Source organism: Nicotiana tabacum, chromosome 12, assembly GCF_000715075.1.
Source record: "Nicotiana tabacum cultivar K326 chromosome 12, ASM71507v2, whole genome shotgun sequence".
In the NCBI taxonomy this organism is placed as follows: Eukaryota; Viridiplantae; Streptophyta; class Magnoliopsida; order Solanales; family Solanaceae; genus Nicotiana; species Nicotiana tabacum.
The window spans coordinates 70,110,640-70,118,961 of record NC_134091.1 but is presented as its reverse complement, the minus strand read 5'-3'; the positions used below and the strand labels follow the sequence as shown (position 1 = coordinate 70,118,961).

At 36.6% G+C, this 8,322-nt stretch overlaps 1 protein-coding gene across 25 annotated transcripts in view; it reads right to left on the bottom strand.

The window, feature by feature from the left end:
• Positions 1 to 309: 309 nt before the first annotated feature.
• The window catches only part of LOC107803119 (uncharacterized), a 30,131-nt gene continuing 22,118 nt past the window's right edge, over positions 310 to 8,322 (bottom strand). For 7 of the 25 annotated variants that reach the window (XR_001651957.2, XR_001651953.2, XR_012697354.1 and 4 more), the window contains one exon: positions 3,406 to 4,238. The gene's annotated coding sequence lies outside the window, so the exon portion shown is untranslated. Of the gene's footprint in view, positions 798 to 3,354; positions 5,048 to 8,322 lie in introns of those variants that run through there. The other 18 variants (XR_012697353.1, XR_012697349.1, XR_012697356.1 and 15 more) reach the window with 4 other exon arrangements.

The window sequence follows — 8,322 nt, the reverse complement described above, 5'->3', positions numbered from 1 at the left end:
GCCATATCTTATAATTTTTTGCTAAGACAAATAATCAAAACACGTTAGTAAAAGACGCAAGGATCAATTTAATTACATGGATGTCTAGGCCCCACGCTGGGCAACAAACTATTTACCCGTAAAACGGTACAGTTGAATTTATACGTGATTTCTATACAAGGGGATTAATTTGATCCTGAAATAATAAAATAATTAAAGAAATACGCAATACTTAGCTTTGAAATGAAGATAAAATCACGAAAAACAGTAATTCCAGGGGCAGAACTTCCGGGCAGAACAGTGATGAAACCAAGGAACAAGAAAGTAAAATTGTGTAAAGCTTTTAATCGATTATAGCATAAGTTTGTCAGGAAAGTCGTGTCCTTTACAAAGATAACAGAGCTCACTATTTATAGCTACGCCTAGGGAACAAGGCCCTAGGATCGTTCCCTTCTTTAATGTCACTTATGAGGGCCATTGATGAAGGTGTAGCGGCGAGCATAAATGACAAATTCTCTGTAATGACAGCGCATTAAATGCTGTGGAATAATGCTACCGGTCGGAGGGTATTTGTTGCATCTTTATGAGTGTCATTCTTTCCTGTGACAAACGGGATAATTGCCTTCGGTTCTAACTATCCCCGCCTTAAGTTTCACGTGTCACTCTCTTTAGCGGCCACTTAGCATAGCGTATTTTACCGTATACAATGATATTGTTTATCTTCCATGCTATGAAAAAATTAACGAGAGACCTCCTTTTCTTTTTTGTTTTCATTTTCTTCCGGTTCCATTTCCGCTTCCCTTGTTTAATTTCATTAACTGCGAGAAAATAAAAATATAATAAATCAAAAAATCTTTCTACGAAATCTAAAGCTGTCAAATTTAAAATAAAACTAGTGAACTTGTCACACTTCTCGTGGATTTACCGAACAGTCATCTTCTAAATTAAATACAATATGAGAAGTTAACATGTTCTTTTACAACTATATTTTTTGAAATAAGCTATTAAAAATGCAATTTATTTTGTTTTTGTGCATTTCTAAATATGTAAAACATATTTCGAAAAAAAAAAATCAATAAGCAAATCTGCACTGACAAATTTAATGTGCTAACTATTGTATCCTTAATTCCAACACTCCTTTAGACGTAGGGAGTAAAGGAAAAAGAATGGTCAAAAGCTGTGGTTGACTAGTTGGAGCAAGACGTGTTTGTAGTCCTTTTTTTCAACGATTAACTTATTTAAAAGGTTCTTGCCACCGTAAAACTTAGAATTCAAGGAAGTTTGATTACTTAATTGGATACACTTTAATTCAAGACAATTATCATAATAACAACAATAATAACTACGTCTCTGTCAAAACAAGTTGGGGTCGGCGATATGGATCCTTATTTCTTTCATTAAGCTCAACTCATATCATCATCATTATCGAAATAAAATAAAAGTATAATTAAAAAAATAGATATGTAATAATAATAATAATAATAATAATAATAGCAGCAGCAGCAGTAATAGAAGTTCTCTACCAAGTCTAAAACCTATTTCTAACTTGTAGGTATCACATATATGAATTTTCTTCTTCTATTGTGTCCTATCTTTAGCTAAGTCTGCACATTCATCTTAGCATTCGCATTTTTGCAACACTCATCTTGTGGATATGTTGAATTTAGCAACCCAACATTCACTACCATATAACATTGTCGGTCTTATAGATGTTCTATAGAACTTACCTTTCACCTTGGTAGGCATCCTAAAAGCACATAACACCCCGGTATCACTTCTCTATTTCAACCATCCAGTTCTAATCTTATGAGTAACATTTTCATCTATCTTTCCATTATCTTAAAACAACGAGCCTGGATATATAAATCATTTGCATTTTGGCACCTAATTCCATCTAATCTCACCTTAACTTCGCTCTTCTCATGCTGACTAAACTTGCAATACATATATACAGCCTTACTTTTACTTATCTTAACACCCTTACTCTCTAAAATGCTTCTTCATAACTCAAGCTTTTGGTTGACACCCTCGCTAGTTTCATCAATTTGCACAATATCATTAGCAAATAGCATACATTACCTCTTCTTGTATTGTATTGCTCATCCAAAATAAGGGTAAATTAGTAGGGACTCCATTTAGAACCCTAGTATAAACCCACTGATGGGAAACTCCTTTGTATCTCCGCTACTGTTTTCACACTAGCAATAGCTCCTTCATGAGCTTTTTCACACTAGCAATAGCTCCTTCATGAGCTTTATGACATTTATATATTTATTATGAATTCATTTCTTCTCCATCACCTACCAAAGGACCTTTCATGATACTCTATCATATTCTTTTTCTAGCTTAATAAAATTCATGTATAGAAATTTTTCCTTCCCCGATAAATTTTCATTGAACTTCTTAGCAAGAATATAATCTCTATTGTAGATCTACTAAACATAAATGCAAAATGATTCTCTATCACTCTTGTCGTGTTCCTAAGTATAATTTATTACTCTCTCGCAGAGTTTCATCGTATGACTCATGAGTTTAATACCACGATAGTTCGCACAACTTGAATATCTCCTTTATTCTTATACATTGGAATCAAGGTACTCTTCTTCAATTCTTCAGGCATCCTACCACTTCTTAGTATGGCATTAAATAGCTTAGTGAGACATACTACTCCAACCTCCCCAAGACAGTTCCAGACCTCTATAGGGATACAATCTAGACTAAAAGCTTTTCTAATCTTCATATTTCCCATGGTATCCTTTACCTCTATCGTCCTAATTCTACTGGTGTAGCTAAAGTTTTTATCATAAACAAATTTTTAGAGGCCTAAAATGCTACCCTCTCGGTTCAAGTTGAACAATTGATCAAAATATCCTCTCCATCTCTCCTTGATCTCGTTATCTCCTTTCGACACTTGTTGACAATCGTCTTGAATATACTTCACCTGGTTTAAATCCTTACCTCTCTTCTCTCTTTGTCGTGCTAGTTGAAACACTTCTTTTTCCCTGCACTTGTTCCTAGCTTTTGGTGCAAGATATCTAGAACTTCCCTTGGAGCTTTACTCATAGCCTTCTTAGCTTCCTTCTTAGCTCTTTCAATCTCTTGTATTCTTTAAAGGCTTCTTCGTCTTTTGCTTTTGACAACTTCCTATAATACTCTCTTTTGGCTTTCAATCCAAGACATTTATGGTAACAAATATATGTATTACTAAAAATGGTTTGTATATGAGTCATTTAGCTTACTTGAACTTTGTACTAAAGATATATATCTGGTTTTCTAGATTCTAGGTGTATAAGATTCTTTATTAAAAAAATATAATGTTAGAATATTCAAATAACTGATACACTTTAAGTCATTATCAGTGACATAGATTGTTACCTTAAAGAAGAGAAGCTGCCAAACACGCAAGCACATGGTAGCCAAGTGTGAACGAGAAAGCCTTGTCTTATTCTATTAATTAACAAGAATATATATACAAGTCAAATAGTAAATCCTTGTCCTAAAAAATATGAAAAACTAGTCCTAACAAATGTGAAAAGAAAAACTGTCCTAACAAATATGGAAAATAAAAACTGAAAACTCTCCTAACAAATATGAAAAAGAAAAACTCTCCTAGTCCTAAACATACAATATATTTACTATCAATATGTATACCTAAATACACACGCTTTAATACCCTCTCTCAAGTTGGCACATGCGGATTACAAATGCCCAACTTGCAAGAGAGAAACATACCGAGATTTTTTGAATGCCTTCATAAAAATATCTGCCAGCTCATGTGAAGACACAAAGCTAGTACGAATATTCTTACTGTAAATCTTGTCACACATAAAATGACAGTCCACTTCAATATATTTCGCTCTTTTATGAAAGAATGGATTCTTTGCTATGTGCAATACTGCTTGACTGTCACAATAAAGATGAATAGGGGAAGTGCAAGTCACTCCCAAACTAGATAAAATTTCCTTCAACCATTTCACCTCACAGATTGTCATTACTATAGAATAATATTCAGCCTCTGCAGATGATCGAGACGGTATGTTTCTTCTTAGTCTTCCAAGATATACACAGTCACCAAAGATAAACCAGCCTATGAGCGAGCATCGAGTCAAGGTACAACCAGCCCAATTGGAGTCACACCATCCATAGAGACGTAGATCACATTTGCTTCTCAACAAAATACCTTGTCCCGGATTCCCTTTCAAGTACCAAACAACCCGTAAAATTGCATCCTAATGCTCCTCTTTTGGTTGCTGCATGAACTGAGAAAATGTATGAACAGTATAAGACAGTTCCGTCCGAGTAAAGCACAGATAAATAAGTTGACCTATCAAACGACGATAGCACTTAGGGTCATCAAACTCCCGTCTACCCACTAATGCAGCCAATGATTTTGTTCCAACTACATTCCCACATGTTTAGAACCTAATAACCCAACCTCTGAGATAATATTCAAGGTATATTTTTGTTGGCTCAAGAAAATGCCTTTTGATTTTCTGGAGACTTCTACTCCCAAAACATATTTCAAGCTACCTAAATCCTTCATGTAAAAGCATTTGCCAAGATATATTTTGAACTCACTGATAGCCTTGGGCTCACTGCCAGATATAATCAGATCATCAATATACACAAGAACATTACTCTAACTTCACCCTTTTTCATAGTAAAGAGAGAATAATTAGAGTATGAATGCTTGAACCCATAGTCCTCCAAGGCAGTCGACAACTTAGCAAACTAACACCTCGGTGCTTGTTTTAACACATAAATGGATTTCCTAAGTCTACACACTTTTCTTGACTTGAAACTCCAAACCTAGGAGGCAATTTCATGTACACCTCCTCTTGAATATCCCATGCAGGAAAGCATTATGTACATATATTTGATGTAACTCTCAATTCTTTGACACAACTATAGCCAAAAATACACCGACAGTCACCATCTTTGCCACTGGGTAAATATTTCATTATGGTCGATCCCCTCTACTTAATGATTCTTGAGAATAACTAGTCGGGTCTTGTGTCGCTCAATTGTTCCATCAGAGTTGTACTTTACCTTGTAAATTCACCTGCAACTGAGAGCCTTTTTGTTAGGAGGTAAATCCTCTATTACCCATATTCCATTATTCTCAAGTTCCTGTATTTCTAATTTCATTGCTTCTCTCAACTTTCCATCTTTCACAACCTCAAAAAAATGAGCTGGTTCATGTGCTGCAGTGATTGCTGCAAGGAAAGCCCTTTGTTGTACAGAGAACTTATTACAATTCACTTATTGTGTTAAAGGAAAATGCATACTTGAGTGACGTCGTGAAGTGTATGGAGGACAAGATGGACTCAATTTCTGGACAACATTAGTAATATAATCACACAATCGGACCGATGTATGTTTCTTGCATTGTACGCATCACAACTTGTAACGACCCAGCCGGTCATTTTGAGCATTTGTATTTTGTTCAGCTGTTTGAATTCTGAGTAGCTCCATGTGATGTATTATGACTTGTGTGAATCGTCGATTTTGGTTTTCAGGCGATTCAGGATTGATTTGGAAGAATAATTCTCATTTTAGAAGCTTTATGTTTGAAAAATTAACCAAGTGTGACTTTTGAGTATTTGGTCTCGGATCGGAGTTTTGATAGTTCTGTTAGGTCCGGATGGTGATTTTGGACTTGGTTTCATACCTAGATTGCATTTGGATATTTCAAGAAGGTTTCGGTACTATATGGCGAAAGTTGGCAATTTGAAGGTTTGGGATGTTCATAAGTTTGACTGAGAGTTGACCTCGATGATATCGGGTTCGGATTGTGGTTCTAGAAATTGAAATAGCTTTTTTAAGTCATTTGGGACTTGTGCGCAAAATTTGAAGTCATTCCGAGTTGATTTGATGAGGTTCGACACGCGTTTTGGAAGTTGAAATTTCAAAAGTTCTTCAAGTTTGATTTGAGATGCGATTCATCGTTTAGATATTATTATGTATAATTTGAGGCCTCGAGTAGGTCCGTGTTATGTTTGGGACTTGTTGGTATGTTCGGACGGAGTCCCGAGGGGCCCGGGTGAGTTTCGAAGGTGGTTCGGTCATTTGGGATCATGTTTGTTGATGCTGGTTTTGGCTGGTTTTGATGTGACCGCACCTGCGGATACTTGGGCGCAGTTGCAGAGCCGCAAATGCGGTCACATGCTCGCAGAAGTGATATAAGGATGAGCTTGGGAACTTCACTGATGCGGAAAAATAGGGCGCATATGCAATTGCGCAGAAGGGATTGATGGTACCCAGAAGCGAGGTGAAGTGCAGAAGCGGGGTATGGACGTGCACCTGCAAGGGCGCAAAAGCGGACAACTTTCTGCAGGTGCGATAAGTCATCTAGTAAGTGGAGTCCGCAAAAGCGTGGTTTTTTTTTTGCAAAAGCGACGGCGCAGAAGCGGTCGATATTTTGCAGATGCGGAAATGACAGGCAGATTGTATTTATATATAAGGGATGGTTCATTTTATCATATTTTGGGATTAAGAGCTCGGTTTTGGGCGATTTTGGATAGAATTTTCACCACATGCATTGGGGTAAGTATTTTTGACTCGGCATTGATTATATTTCATGATTCTATCGTCGATTTTGGCATTTGGATTATGAATTATAAAGAGAAATTGGGGGTTTGTCTAAACATTCCTAAAGTGAATTTTTGAGTTTTGAACATCGATTCAGAGTCGGATTTGAGTGAATTTAGTATGGTTGAACTAGTAATCGAATGGTTTGTCGAAATTTGTGAGTTGTCAGAGTTTGTGAGTTTTATCGGGTTCCGAGGAGCGAGCCCTGGTTTGACTTTTTGGTTGACTTTGAGTAATTGAGTAAAGAGTCGACCTTTATCGTTTGGGTTTGTTTCCTATGGCATTATTTGATGATTTTGAGTTTTTTTTGGCTAGTTTTGAGTCGTTTGGAGGTTGATTTGCACGGGATGGCATTTCTAGAGTGTTGTTTGGCTTGGTTGGTATTGGATTTGGCTTGTTCGAGGTAAGTAATATATCTAAACTTGAATTTGAGGGTATTTAACCCTGGGAAATATGTTATATGAGATATATTGGGGTAACGCACATGCTAGGTGACAGGTGTGTGGGTGTGCACCGGAGTAATCATTATCAGAGTTGCCTTTTAGATAATTACCGAAATTATTTTGCTATCATACCTTGTTATATCTGTGTTTTCCCTACCTGTTTGATTATTTGAGTTGTGATTCATCTTAGAAATTATGTTTAGGCTATGCGCTTATTTGGTTTAGATCTAATTAGGTTGTTCTGTTATTTTAAGCTATCTGAATTAACTTTGGTTATACACTTAGTCATGATTCTTCATTTTCATATCATATCGCAGTCTCTGCTCATTATTCGATATTACATCACACATTGTTGTTGTTTTCCATATGTGGTACTGTTTAGACTGAGTGATATGAGATTGTGAGATCTTGAGACTTGAGAGGTTGATGACTTAGATGGGCCTTAGAGCCGTGTTGAGAGTGTTATTTGGATCGGGATGCACGCCGCAATATGCCTTATTAGCTTATTGTTATTATCTGGATCGGGTTGCACGCTACAGCAGGCCATATTGGTTTTATTATTATTATATGGATCGGGTTGCACGCCGCAACATGCCTTATTGACTTTATTATTATTGTGGATCGGGCTGCACTCTACAGTAGAAATATTGGTTTTTGATTTACGCTTGGGCAGGATCCGTCCCTCCGGAGTCTGACATACCAGTAGTGAGCACAGGCACGATGATATATACACACGTGCTTTGGTGAGGGGCTTATAAGCCAGGCACTCGTACAGTGTTGAGTGATTTTGGGTGTGTGTAACGAAGTGGGAAATTGGAAACAGACAGCTGGAGTATGTTGAAGGTGAGAGTACCTGGTGATACCATTGTGAAATCATTCATTTGACATGCATACTTGGCATGTAGGCATAGAGATGCATTTTTCTTATGCTAGACGGTATATGATAATTGATGACTTGACATGTATATTAACATGTAGACATAGAGATGTATTTTACTTACACTAATTGGTAAAAGAAAAAATTCTTATCTGGTGTTGTGAATTGTGAATACAGTTCTTTTGATAAACTCATGTTTAGTTAATTTTCAGTTGTAATATCTCGACTTGACTGTTATACCTGGAAAACATGTCTACTTTTTTGTAACTGTGAACGAGCTGAGCATGATATCTTTTGAGTCGTTACTTTTACTGCCTCCATTATATTATTATGAGCTGATATTGGCTATTGGTGTTGGACACTGACCTTCTTCCGAGCTCGTCACTGCTTTCAACCAAAGGTTAGGTTTGTTACTTATTGAGTACATGGGGT